The 13,358-nt window shown below is 41.9% G+C and overlaps 1 pseudogene; it reads right to left on the reverse strand.

The window, feature by feature from the left end:
- LOC122071463 overlaps positions 1 to 3,578 on the reverse strand; it is a 37,072-nt pseudogene extending 33,494 nt beyond the window's left edge.
- Between the last annotated feature and the right edge of the window lie 9,780 nt (positions 3,579 to 13,358).

The raw sequence follows: 13,358 nt of genomic DNA on the forward strand, positions 1-13,358 counted from the left end.
TGATTTGCTTTTTGTGTTTTGAAGTGGACTTTTCTGTAGGGGATCTTTTGGCGGAACTACGAGATCCAAGAAGAGAAGGGCATCATGAGTGCAGAAGGAAGTCGCAAGAGGAAAGACAAAACTATCAAGGCCATAGGCCATCAATATAAATAGGTCTGAGCATGGAGGTGGTGGCACGTTGCCCAAGGAAAAGGGTGACCCTTTGGAGGTTGAGGAGTCAGTCCGAGAGGTGGTTCCTCCCTCCACTTAGAGGCACGAGACACACCCATAAGCAATGAGAGCAATGTCTATAGGGATAAAGCACTTGCTCTCTCTGGGATGGATGATGGGGTGAGGCCTTCTACAAGTATTTCTGCTCTCCCTCCTAGTAACCAACCTAGCTCGTCTACTCCTCACGCGCTCCGTTCTCCTCATGAGAGAAACAGAGGATCGAGATCTTCTCCCACCGAAAATAGGTCTTCAAGTTGTTGTTGGGTAGGGCTTCTGGTGTCCCTACTCGTTCTCACAACCTTGATAGTTCAACCCTTCTGCATAGGAGATGGGGTATTCACATTCCGGGCTGTAATCTTCCTTCTGATTCTCTTTTGCGAGACCATATGGTGGTTGCAGAAGTGGTGCAGAGGTTGGCACTACCCAATCTATATCAAAGGCCATGTGGGTTGTGGGTGGGGGGGGGGGGGAGCAAGAGAAGGCTTTGGAGGAGGTGACCAAGCGAAGGATGACAGTAGAGAAGAGGGTGAGGACTTTGGAGTTGGAGCTGTAAACATCAGGTACGAGGGGACGGAGTTTTTAGATGCCAAGATTTCTAGTGAAGTTGTATGTCGAAGGAGCTCAAGAGGAATGAGGATTTGAAAAATCATATTGCGGTATTAATTGGAGAAAAGGATGATGTTGGGGAATCTCTAGTGCAGGCACTCATGAGGCATGAGGAGTCCACCCAATTGATTGCCAGCTTGATGGGAAAGAGAGATGTTCTCCATAGGCAGAGGGATGATATAGAGGACCGATTGCACCAAAGTGACGTTTACATCATCAAGCTGAGGATTTGAGGTATCTCAAGGGTGATCTTAGGGCATATCTTGCAGCAACCGGAGATGATCTTGGCAATGCCACGGGTGCCTTAAAGGTTGGGATTTGGCTCTTCTATGGCGCGGGGGTGCACCACACATCATCTAGCACTGCCCATCTAGCCGAAATGTGTTGAAGAGACAATTGGGTGCCCAAGAAGGATGATGCCACAGAGAGGAAGAGGTACATGCGAAACACTAAGCGAGATTTTCTGTCTTCTCCCCAGCCACCATTGCTGACCTCCAACCCCTATTTTGGTCCAAATTTCAGCCTCTACAAGCTGAACCTCTGCCGTAATACTTACCCGAATTCCAGCCCTTACAAACCGAACCTCTGCTAAAATACTTACCTGAATTTTAGCTTCCACAAGCCCAACCTCTACCCAAGTGTCCAGAAGAGTCGGGAAAGGTTGCAAGAAGGATGGAACCTCCGAAGAAAGAAGGCTAATGATCATGACCACTTCCGCCTGAGTCGAGAGAAAACTTGATAAAATCCGCATCCACAATAATAGGGGCCCAACCCTCTTGACCCAAAACAGATGTCGAGCATAGGTATAACTCCTCAACTCAGGAGATAGAATGTTGACTTTTAACTCATATGTGGGAGTGTACATAGTAGTGTAGTAATAACATATTAATGTATGCGATATATGATTATTTAGGGGAGAATGTTCGTTCTTAAGCATCTAGTAAGAAGATCTGTTGAACCAGGTGGAGTGGGTGCCTAACATCTTTCTAGCTACACAACCTGACATTTACCCTCATCTCTGGACCAGACCAATTTTTTTGCCTTATGGATCAGGTCCACCCATCGAGGCCTAGGCCCTAACCCTAGGTGGTGGCTCAAAATATTATGTTTGTCAATCCACGATATTGGACCATCATCAACCTAATTTCATTTAATTGACTAGGTTAGAACGAAATTTGCGGAGAGACCATCGCTATGCGGATTTTGGCAGATTTCACCTATTCTACAAGAAAAGTGGCCCATGCGTTGGTGTAGGGGGCCACACTACCTATTAGGAACCCTCACGCTTATTATTATTTGTGATATGAGAATTAAATTAAGGTTGTCAGTTGGTTTGGTTTCTGTCCAGTTCAAGACACATTATGCACAAATTGAATCTGAATGTAAAATTAAAACCGAAATGATTCAATTTGATTCTTAATTGATTTTCACGTATGTGGTCTTTCTCAATTTCTCAATTTTGATTCAGAGTATTCATTTTGTATAGGGGTTTTTGCATGGATTTGGTTTATTTGATTCCCTCATGAGGCTAATGGCTACTGGCTCCCGGCTCCCGGCTCCCGGCTACTGTCAAGGGTTGATTAATTCTAGCTATACATTAACTAGTTGGTCCAATTTCTGGTTTTAACAGTTTGATTTCTGTTAGATCTACCGGTGTGAAACAACATTTTACACATCTACCAGTAATTTAAAAAAAAAGGGAAAAAGAACCATATCAGTCCAGCATAGGAATGCCCAGCTGTGTCTTGACATTCCTATGCCAATCCGGTAGAGTTATCCTCCCCTTAAAAAAATAGGGCAAATGCAAGTCACAATAGATTAGTGATGCTTTCATTAATGGAGTTGAGTTTGGATCAGATTTTAAAGCATGGTATCAACACTGGTAGCAATCGCCACTGATGTCCACATGGGTCAACATTGTCAGACCGGATTAAACAGTTTTGCCATCCAAAATACTGATACTGTTTTTTTTTTTTATCATTTTACCCTTCCTTATTCCGGTACCATTAATATGGTATTGATCATGTATTGGCCGCTATCGAAGAAATCGATATCAATACAAATCCGCCAAGTACAGTCAATCCAATCTCGATTAAGGTTTTAAAACTTAGGATCTATGAAGACCGATACCGATTTATTGAAGCCTGCATTTTTTTAAAATTATTTCTTTTTATCATTTTACCCGTTTGCCTTAAGACCGATACTGATCCAATCTAGCCCAAACCTTTTTTATTTTCGGTAAAAATGGTTTGACTATATACCTTGTGGTTGGTTGATATTATTTCCTCTCTTCTTGCAAAGCCAGAATGTCCTGTTATAACCCTTATGACAAATAACCGTTTATTGAACATAACTGTAAGTTAACTGAAGGATTTATATGGAGATTCTTCCCGAGAGAGAGAGAGACCGCCTGTGACCTGAGTTCACTGTGCGTTACGCAGTAGTCCCTTCAGGGCCTGCGTCGCCGGAGAAAGCAGCTTTATCAGCCTCTCGCTCCTTGAGTCGACGTCGTCGGTTTCATCCATCGGACCTACAGGAGAAGATCAAATAAATATACAAAAAGGGGAGGAGAGGCAGCAGGCGACGGCGACGATCTGTAGAGAGTAGAGAGAGGCAGAGATCTGTAGAAGGCGACGGCGACGACGACGATCTGTAGAAGGCGACGGCGACGATCTGTAGAAGGCGACGATCTGTAGAAGGCCAAGACTTCTTACAGCAGGCGACAGCGACGATCTGTAAAAGGCGACGGCGACGATCTCCATTCGCTAGACGCAGGTTAGTTAGACTGAATACTGAGAGGTTCAGTCGGACTCGTGGCTTTTGGATGATGGGATAGCAGAGCAGAGCAGATCCGAACTTTGCCTTCTACAGCTCTGGACCCTCATGTCGGCGGTGGAAGTTATCACGGCATAGCAGAGCAGATCTGATCTTCAAACAGCAGAGCAGAGCAGATCAGATCCGAACTTCAGACAGCAGAGAGCAGATCCGGTTCTCTCGGCAGCAGAGCAGATCCGACAGATCAAAACGAGAGCAGAGCAGAGAAGGAGGGAGATCAGATCCGCAGATCACGGGCAGGTTTTGAGCGATGAGAGAGGAAGAGGAGAGATTGGAAACTGGGCCGGAATTTTTTGCCCCTGCCGGAGGCCGGCCACCGGATAGAAGTAAACAAATGTTAATCACTGATTTCTGGTGCCTTGCTTCCAACCATAGCTATGCTTCAGTGGAGGATCATAGAGAATTAGTGCCTAAGGAGATCAGGCCGAAAGAGGGTGCAGCAATGGGGGACCAACGACCTGGAGGAGATGCTGAAGGTCGTCGTCGATCCTATGCTGCTGTGTCAAAGAAGGGGTTGCCAGATGTGGATGATCTTCCAGAGCCTATCCGCGCTGGGCCTCTGACTAAGGTGGTGGTACCACAAGAGGCTTATGAAGAGAAACTTCAAACGTTCTCTTTTTCCCTGATCGGAAGGGTAAATTTCAGGTTCATCTCCATGGATGATATTCGTCGTGATTCGGCAAAGTTATGGAACTTGAAGGGGAAGATTAATCTTGCTCCTCTAGGGAAGGGTTTCATCCTCTTCCGGTTTGAGAGGGAGGGGGATATGTCATCGGTATGGAGACGAGGACCCATTAAAGTTGGGACTCAGGTGATTAGATTTCAGAGATGGAGGCCAGAATTTAGCATCGATGATAATCACACCCAAACTAAACTAGTCTGGGTTCGTTTCCCTGAACTTCCGATGGAGTATTGGCATGAAAAAATCCTTCTGACAATGGCCAAAGCCGCAGGGAGGCCTGTAGCATTGGATCGCAAAACACTGAATGGCACCATGGGCAACTACGCCAGAGTCCTCGTTGAGGTCGATTTGGTCGGAGCCAGGGTGGAGGAGATCCAAGTGGAACGAATGAAACCTGGTACAGACATCGTTTTCTGGTTCAAACAGAGTGTGCTGTATGAGGACGATCTCTCAAGATGCACCTTATGCAAAAAACTGGGCCATATGGCCAACCAATGTCGCGATAAGAAGGACGAAAGAAAGCCTGTTAACCAGAATAATGGCATTTCTCTTGCAGATGTTCATGTCCAAGGTAACTTCGCCGGAGTTGGGAGAGAAGGTTCCACTGCAAAAACGGCGAGCCCCAGCTGTGTGAGGAGTCCCAGATTGGTAGGATAAATTTTCTCTCCTACGGTTATGGAAACAGTGAATGAGGAAATTAACGGCCTTGTGGAGGGGAACCTGGTGGTTGACTTATACAAAGATAGTATCTCTAATGATGGAAATACACTTTCACAGAATTTGGGAGGACCGAATTCTATCAATAATCACTGCAGGGAGAATCTGGAGCCAAATATGGTGGATAATCCATTGGCTGAGGGTGAATATGGGTCGGACCATTTCAATACGGTATCCGACGGGGAATCTGACTCTGTGGAAAGCGAGCAGCGAAAGGATGATGCTAATCCAAGGGTTGGAAACAATTTGGGGGAACCTTTTGCAGCTTGGAACTTAAGGCCTCGACGTAATATTAATTACAATGGAGGTCATGCTGGTCGAGGATCAACTAAAGGTGGTAGAGGCGGTAGAGGTGAGGAAGGGGTGGTGGCTGAGCATATTGTAAAGGGACTTCCTCCCACCCAGCTGGAGGGAGGACGTGCTTTTGTTCAACATCCAGAGGTTGCTGCTATTGATAATGCTTTACGCGCAGAGGAGGCGGCAGCAAGGAAAGGCAAAGTTCTAGAAAAGGAGCAGACATCCAAGTCGGCTCATCAGACCTATACCAAAAAGTGACATAATGAAGCTGCTATTCTGGAATATCAGGGGTATGAAGAAGACCTCTGGTAAGAACGCCTTACGTGTTCTTGTGAAAGAAAAGGATCCTGATATTCTTTGCATTGCGGAGCCAATGATCAAGGTAACTAATTTCCCTAATTTATTTTTTAATAGATTGGGTTTCTGTTGCAATTTTATTCATAATTCTCGGGTCGGAAAGGCCCCAAATTTATGGGTAGTTTGGAAGAGGAATTTAAATATTCCTACAATTATTGCTGAGTCCGAGCAGCATATTTCGGTTTCTATTACATGGGAATCAATTACGGCTCAAGTATCTTTCGTTCATGCAAGTAGCTTTAGAGCTGAAAGAAGAACTTTGTGGATGAAGTTGTTGGCTGATTCTCCTCAGTCCCCTACTCCATGGGTAATTATGGGTGATTTTAATGCAACCTTGCAATCTCATGAGAAGAGAGGGCCGGGCAACTTCAGTATGGGGTCGGCAGCTGAATTTGGAGCCATGGTTGATGCTTGTGTAATGGCTCAAGTGCCTTCTTCTGGACTGAAGTTTACTTGGTCCAACAACCGCCGCAGAGGTAATGTTCGCGCAGTGTTGGATAGAAGTTTCTGTAATGACGAATGGATATCTCGATTTCAGGATTGTGCCCAAACAGTCCTTGATCGAATTGCCTCTGATCACGCCCCTATTATGGTCACTTCAGCCCTGTCTCAGAGACCGCCTAATGCCCCTTTTCGGTTTCACAAATTTTGGATAGACCATACAGATTTTGAAACTGTGGTTAACTCATCTTGGAGTGAGTGGATTTCAGGGAATCCTATTTTCGTCCTCATGCTCAAGTTGAAAAAATTAAAAGAAGTTTTGAAAATCTGGGCTAAGACCTCCTTTCCACACATTGATAGAGCTCTTGAAGATGCAAAAAAAAAATTAAAGCAGGTGCAGTTAGACATTGAAGCCAACGGGTTAGATGACCACTCTTTTGCTAGGGAAGCAGATGCAAAAACTTCTTTGATTAAAGCCTTGGATTTGCATGAAAAGCTTTGGGCGGAAAAGGCTAAGATCAGATGGATGAAGCAGGGGGACAGGAATTCTAAATTCTTCCATTTGTCTGCAAAAATGAGAAGAATTAGAAATACTATTAGATGCCTCAAGAAACAAGATGGGACCATTGTCGAAGGTCGCGAACAGCTGGGAGACTACATTGTGCAATTTTATGAGGATTTTCACAAAGCCACCCCTACTATAGATCATGTGGACCTTCTTGACTCCATTCCCACGGTTCTTCAACAAAATGATATCTTTTTCTTGGATTCTATCCCGGGTGATGAAGAGATAAAGAAGGCAATATGGGAGCTCGACCCGGACAGCTCTCCAGGACCAGATGGATTTACAGGAGCTTTTTTTAGGAGATGCTGGAATATTGTTGAAAGGGAGGTATGTTCTGCAACTCGCCATTTCTTTAGCTCTAGTCATATGCCTAGAGGGATAAACAATAATTTTTTGGTGCTGATTCCTAAAGTGGAAGGTGCTTCCTCTCTGGACAAATTCCGCCCCTTATGCATGGGGAATTTTTTTTGCAAGATCATATCAAAAGTGATGGCTTTGAGACTTGAAAAGTTCCTTCCTCGTCTGATTTCGGAAGAACAAGGGGCTTTTCAAAAAGGGAAATTAATTCATTCGAACATTAGTCTCGCATCAGAGCTTGCTAATATGATGTTTGCTTCTACAAGAGGGGGTGGTCTTGGCCTTAAAATTGATATTAAAAAAGCTTATGACACTATTTCGTGGCATTTCCTATTTCTCGTGCTTCGTAAGTTTGGATTCTCTGAGAAATGGATTTCATGGCTGCATCAGATGTTGATATCGACTAAGATATCAATTATGGTCAATGGAGGCCCGCAGGGGTACTTTCATGTTGAGAGAGGCTTAAGACAAGGGGACCCTATTTCTCCTTTACTATTTATTATTGCGGAAGAGGTTTTGTCCAGAGGGATTAAGTCCTTGATTCACATGAATAAATTGAAGCCGCTTCAGGGTCCAAGAGGCGTCCCTCCCCCTAGTCATATCCTCTTTGCAGATGATATTTTTATCTTCTCCAATGCCACTATGAGGTATGTCAGGAATTTAAAGGATTTTTTGCTTAAATATCAGGAATTTTCAAGCCAATGTATGAGTTTAGAAAAAAGCAAACTCTTCCTGGGGAAAATTCCTCTTGCCAGGAAGCAGTGCATCTCTGACATTCTGGGCATCCCGGTGTGTAATTTCCCTACCAAATATCTGGGAGTAGAAATTTTCAAGGGAAGAATAAAGAAGGAGGCCTTGTTTCCGATCATGGACAAGATTAAGAGTAGACTGGCAGGTTGGAAAGGCAAGCTCTTGTCAATGGCGGGGAGGGTGGAACTGGTTAAAACTGTTATCTCTGGAATGCCTACCCATAGTTTTTCAGTTTACTGGTGGCCTACATCCCTCATCTCTCTGATGGAGAGATGGATGAGGAATTTTATTTGGACAGGGGAGATTGACACGGTGCGGTCAATCACTGTAAAGTGGGACACCTTGTGCAAGCCAAAGGAGGAAGGGGGTCTGGGAATAAGAAGGCTTAGAGATTCTAACAAGGCCATGCTTTGCAAGCTTGTTTGGAGAATGAGAAAGGAGAAATCTACTGCTGCTGCTTTTCTCAGAGCTAGGTTTGTCAAGAAAGATGGCAGAACTCTTAAAGACTGTCGTCCCTCCTCTATTGCCTCAGGAATTAAAAAAATGTGGAGTTTTGTGGACGACAAGGAAAGATGGATTATTGGTAATGGTCTTCTTGCTAATTTTTGGAAGGATAAATGGTGGGGTCAGAGATCTACAATGGAGGAGATCAACTTAGATAATTCCAGCTCTCTAATCACTTCTGCTACAGTGGGAGATTTTATTAGAGAGGGACAATGGCATCTTCCAGAGGTAAATGCTCCTTTGCTTAAGCAGATTTTTAATCAGATAAAAAAGATTAAAATTCCCAGTGTGCAAATGGAAGATGTAAGTGTTTGGTCTTTAACGCCTATGGGGAATTTTTCTATGGCGTCAGCTTGGGAGGTCATCAGAAAGGAGTCGCATAAGGTGCCCTGGGTCTCATTAATTTGGCAAAAGGACTTACCTCCTAGATATTCTACTTTTGGATGGAGGCTGGTTCACTGTAAGCTTCCTACAGACGAGAACATTAGAAGCAAAGGTGTCTACTTGGCCTCTTGCTGTTATCTCTGTGGGATGGCCGAAGAAAATATTGATCATATTTTTCTCCACTGCCCATTATCTATTTCTATATGGAAAAAATTTTTAAATTGTTTTGGGATTCAGTGGAAAAATCAGGTGTCGATTGCTAACTTCCTTCTATGGTGGAAGAGAAGAGCTACTGGCCTCAACGTTAAAAAGCCATGGAAGATGGGATTTCTGCTAATTACTTATCATCTATGGTGGGAGAGAAATCAAAGAAGGCATGAGGCTAAGGCAAGACAGGCTAATTTTATTTTTGAATCCATCAGACAGGAGCTGATTCTTTGCCATGGCAGTTCATGCAAAGAGGTTAAGGCAGTTTCAGATGTGTTATGCTGCAGAAATCTGGGCTTATCGATTTCTCCCTCAGTTTCTTCTCCACCCCTTGAGGTGCACTGGTGTCGACCGGCCCCTGGCTGGATAAAGATCAATGTGGATGGTAGTTCCTTGGGAAATCCTGGTAAAGCTGGAGCAGGTGGTGTGATGCGAAACAGTGAAGGCCAGGTTTGTGATTCTTTTAGTATTTTTCTGGGTATTAAGAAGATATACGAGGCTGAGTTTGAAGCGGTATTGGAAGGAATCGCAATGGCACAGACTCATAATGCGACACATGTGTGGATAGAATCAGACTCGGCGTCTGTGGTGTCTGCGATTCAACGAAGGCAGATCCCCTGGTTTGCTCTCCAAAAATGGATTTCTTTCCTTCATTATTTGGAATCCATTTCTTGGAAAATAACTCACTGCTTTCGGGAAGCAAACCCCATTGCAGATTTTTTAGCTAAAAAGGCCTCTAAATCTGGCCTGTCCGAGACTTCAGTGGAATTTCCTAATCGCATTGTAGCAGAGCTTGTGAATGATGGTGCAAATATGCACAGATTTAGATTTGGCTAGGATGCTCGCTTGCTTTCTCTGCTGATGGCAATGCCGAAGGTGGAGACAGCAAGTTGGGCTAATGGCGTCAGCTGTAATTTTCTTTTTTCTCTTCTTTTTGGATATTCTTCCCTTCTTAATAAATTACCCTGTTACAAAAAAAAAAGTTTGGGAACAAATACATATGCAATTGAACAGGCTAAAAAAATATGAATTTGCTCGCAGTTTGTGAAGAGCTTTCTGTGAAGGCTTCGATGTGCAATGGAAACCTTATATGGACATGCCTACTCTTATTGCTTGGTGGAAACAAACAACAAAGAGTCTCCATTTTAAAAAGGTGTGGATTAGTGGCTTCTCCCTGGTTCCTAGTGTCATATGGCAGGAAAGGAATGCAAGAATTTTTGAGGGGGTCTCCAAATCATCTAGACACTGTTTTGTCATGATTAAAAGTGAAATCAGCCTCCAGATGACCGCTGCTATAGGGTCTCCTCTTTCATTTAGCTCCTCAATGTGTGCCAAACGATTGGGGATCTCTAGGGTGCGATACAAACCAAGAGAGGTAATGGAAATTTGTTGGTGTCCTCCCCAAAGGGGATGGGTGAAGCTAAACTCAGATGGCTGCTCTTTGGGAAATCCAGGAAAAGCAGGTGCGGGTGGAATATTTCGGAATGAAAATTCAGAAATATTACAGTTTTTTAGAAATTTTCTTGGTGTCCACACAAATTTTGAAGCCGAGATGATAGCTGTTATTACTCGGTTAGAATTTGCTAGAGATATGGGTATTACTCATTTGTGGATTGAGTGTGACTCAGTAGCTGTAGCTTTGCTTATATCTAAGGGAAGAATCCCTTGGGTTTGTCTTCAAAAGTGGATGAGTTTAACCTCCTATTTGAACTCTCTTACCTGGAAAATCACTCACTATATGCGGGAAGCAAATCCTGTGGCTGATTTCTTGGCAAAAACAGCAGCAAAATTCGAAGTTTCTTCTCCTATCCAATCCTGGCCTACGCTGATTGCTATAGAGTTGGAAGTGGATTGTTAATCTCGGCCTAGATACCGCTTCTTTTAATGTTTTCTGTTTTTATTTCCAATTTTTGTGATTTGGTTTCTGTTGTGAGTTCTTCTCTGCTGATGGCAATGCCGAAGGTGAAGTAGAATTTTCCAGATTCCAAATGTGCTATTGCTTTGTATATTCTTTTTTCCCCTTCTTTTAATACAATGATTTTTTAGAGAAAAAAATATAGTGATAACTGCAAGGACTATAGAGACTTTAATAGTAGCCCCCTAACCCTAACTTACTCACACAATAGATTGGGCTAGACTTATCCACCTTGAGCTGGCCTAACCACTATGGGCCCAATGGATAACTTGTATTAGTGAAGCCCAAAAACCCAACATTATCCAACTTGGGTAACACTAATGCAACATCTTTCCATTGGATTATGACCATAGATTCCCATAGCTAAAATCGCCATTCAAAAAATTTAATTCAAATAACTTTCCCCTTATGTTGAATAACAACTCAATATATGCATCCATACACGGCATACATCTACATACTATCACAAACACAAAGATGTTCATTATCCGAATCATCTAGGATATAAATAAGGAATTGTGTTATACACTTGTGATCACATAAATACGTATATTGTAGGTCCTTTCCTTGATTAAAAGATCAACCTACCTTGAATTACCTCATAGGTAAAAACTTTGATATTAACCAATACCTAGGCAAACCATCATAACCTAAGGTTAATACCCTCACTTTAGCAAACCGACAGTGGTAAATCATCACTTCCTTAGATTTAGGCTAAATATCACCATATATCATAAAATTTGGCTAAATACCGCTCTTTACCATGATATGTCAAATCAAGAAGGATATAAAATATACAATCAATAATCACATAACATCATAATAACAAAGAATGAAGAGAGCCATTGTATTAAAATACTCATAATCTAATAACCAAACAAATACATTCTCCCACTCACTAAGAAAATATAAAAACTCCCACTAAACAAATATATCAAAAGATCCTAGTATACCCATACTAGAGACATGAACCTTAAAGGCTCTCATCGGCAAAGCTTTGGCAAGCGGATCAGCCATCATATTTTTTGTAGTAATATGTTGGACATTGATCTCTTCATTATCAACCTTCTCTTTGATGAGTAGGTACTTGACATCGATGTGCTTCTAACTTTCAAACTTCTTATTGTTCCTAGAGAAGAACACTGTAGAGTTGTTATCACACCATAACCTTATAGGTCGAAAAATAGAGTCCACAACCTTCACCTCAGATACAAAGTTCCTCAACTACACGGCTCGCTTAGTTGCTTCATAAAGTGCCTGTAGACGCCACATTTTGACACCCATAGAAGAATTGTGCAATAATGAGATGAGAACCTGATGGGATTTAAAATGTAACCGCAAGCGTACGGATCAGTGCAACTACGGGTCAAACACAGGGAGAGCAACCACTTTATTTTTTTATTTCTTTTAATAATGCAAAAGTGAACCGATTAATGGTTGTGATCTAATTTTTATTATCGTCCTAAACATATGTATCTAAAATAACGTCCTAACCATTCGTCATCTAAGAATTTAAAGACGCAAACCACGCAATTAAAATTAAATAAATAAATAACTGAAAATAAACAACCCATGCAATTTAAAAAAATAAAATAAATAATTAAAGGAAAAAAATTCTGAAATAAAAATAAAGTAAAAGAAATAGGAAAAAGCTAGAGAGAGACTCACAAGCAGGTTTCTCTACTTAGCCTGAGGGATGCATCATAATATGAGCTTCCCTACTTGACCAGAGAGTCACTCTTACAAGGGTTACTCTACTTGGCTTTAGGGAAAGGGAGACAATTAAAATAAAAACAATAAATTGATGGTTCTATGACTAGGAGGGGCAAAGCCAACACATACACTAGCCATAAACCTTGGAGGAAAGGGATAGCAATAATGTAACGACTGAAGTTAAAATCCTAAATTAAGAAAGAAATGGTAGTAAGAAGAGGGAATGAGAGGAGGGAGAGAAGACTACTGAAGGAGCCTACTTACTTGAATCAATGCTTGAACTTGAAAAAAAAAATGCTCCACAGCTCGTGATCTTGTCACCTAGATCTAAGCCTATAACTATAACTTTAAAAATTACAACTCAATTGCATAAATCATAAACATAAAAGGTTGAATAAGAATAAAAGAGTGCTTGCATTAATTGACATAAGAAACTATTACAAAAGTGATTAAAGCAAAAATAGAGAAGAACTAAAACTAAAGAGTGAGAGAGGGAGAGAGAGAGAAGAAAACTAAGCATAAACTAGAAAATAAACTAAAGGGAATAATAATTAGGAGGGGGGAGGAAGGGGCTTTTATAGGGTTTTTTTCTTGCCTCCTTCCTTCTACAAGTCTTCTTTAAGCAAAGAAAGAAAATAAAATTAAATTAAATCTTGGTAAAAATCTTATTCTTTGAGATATTGTGTGAGGAAATAGAGAATCTATTTCCAAAATTAACAAATTCTATTCTTTCTTTACAATATTTACCAATATCTTGCAATCTTGATTAAATCAGAAAGGAATCTCTGCATAGCATCTTCAAGATCTTGTGAGGTGGC

The sequence above is a fragment of the Macadamia integrifolia genome, unplaced genomic scaffold (assembly GCF_013358625.1).
Source record: "Macadamia integrifolia cultivar HAES 741 unplaced genomic scaffold, SCU_Mint_v3 scaffold_22A, whole genome shotgun sequence".
In the NCBI taxonomy this organism is placed as follows: Eukaryota; Viridiplantae; Streptophyta; class Magnoliopsida; order Proteales; family Proteaceae; genus Macadamia; species Macadamia integrifolia.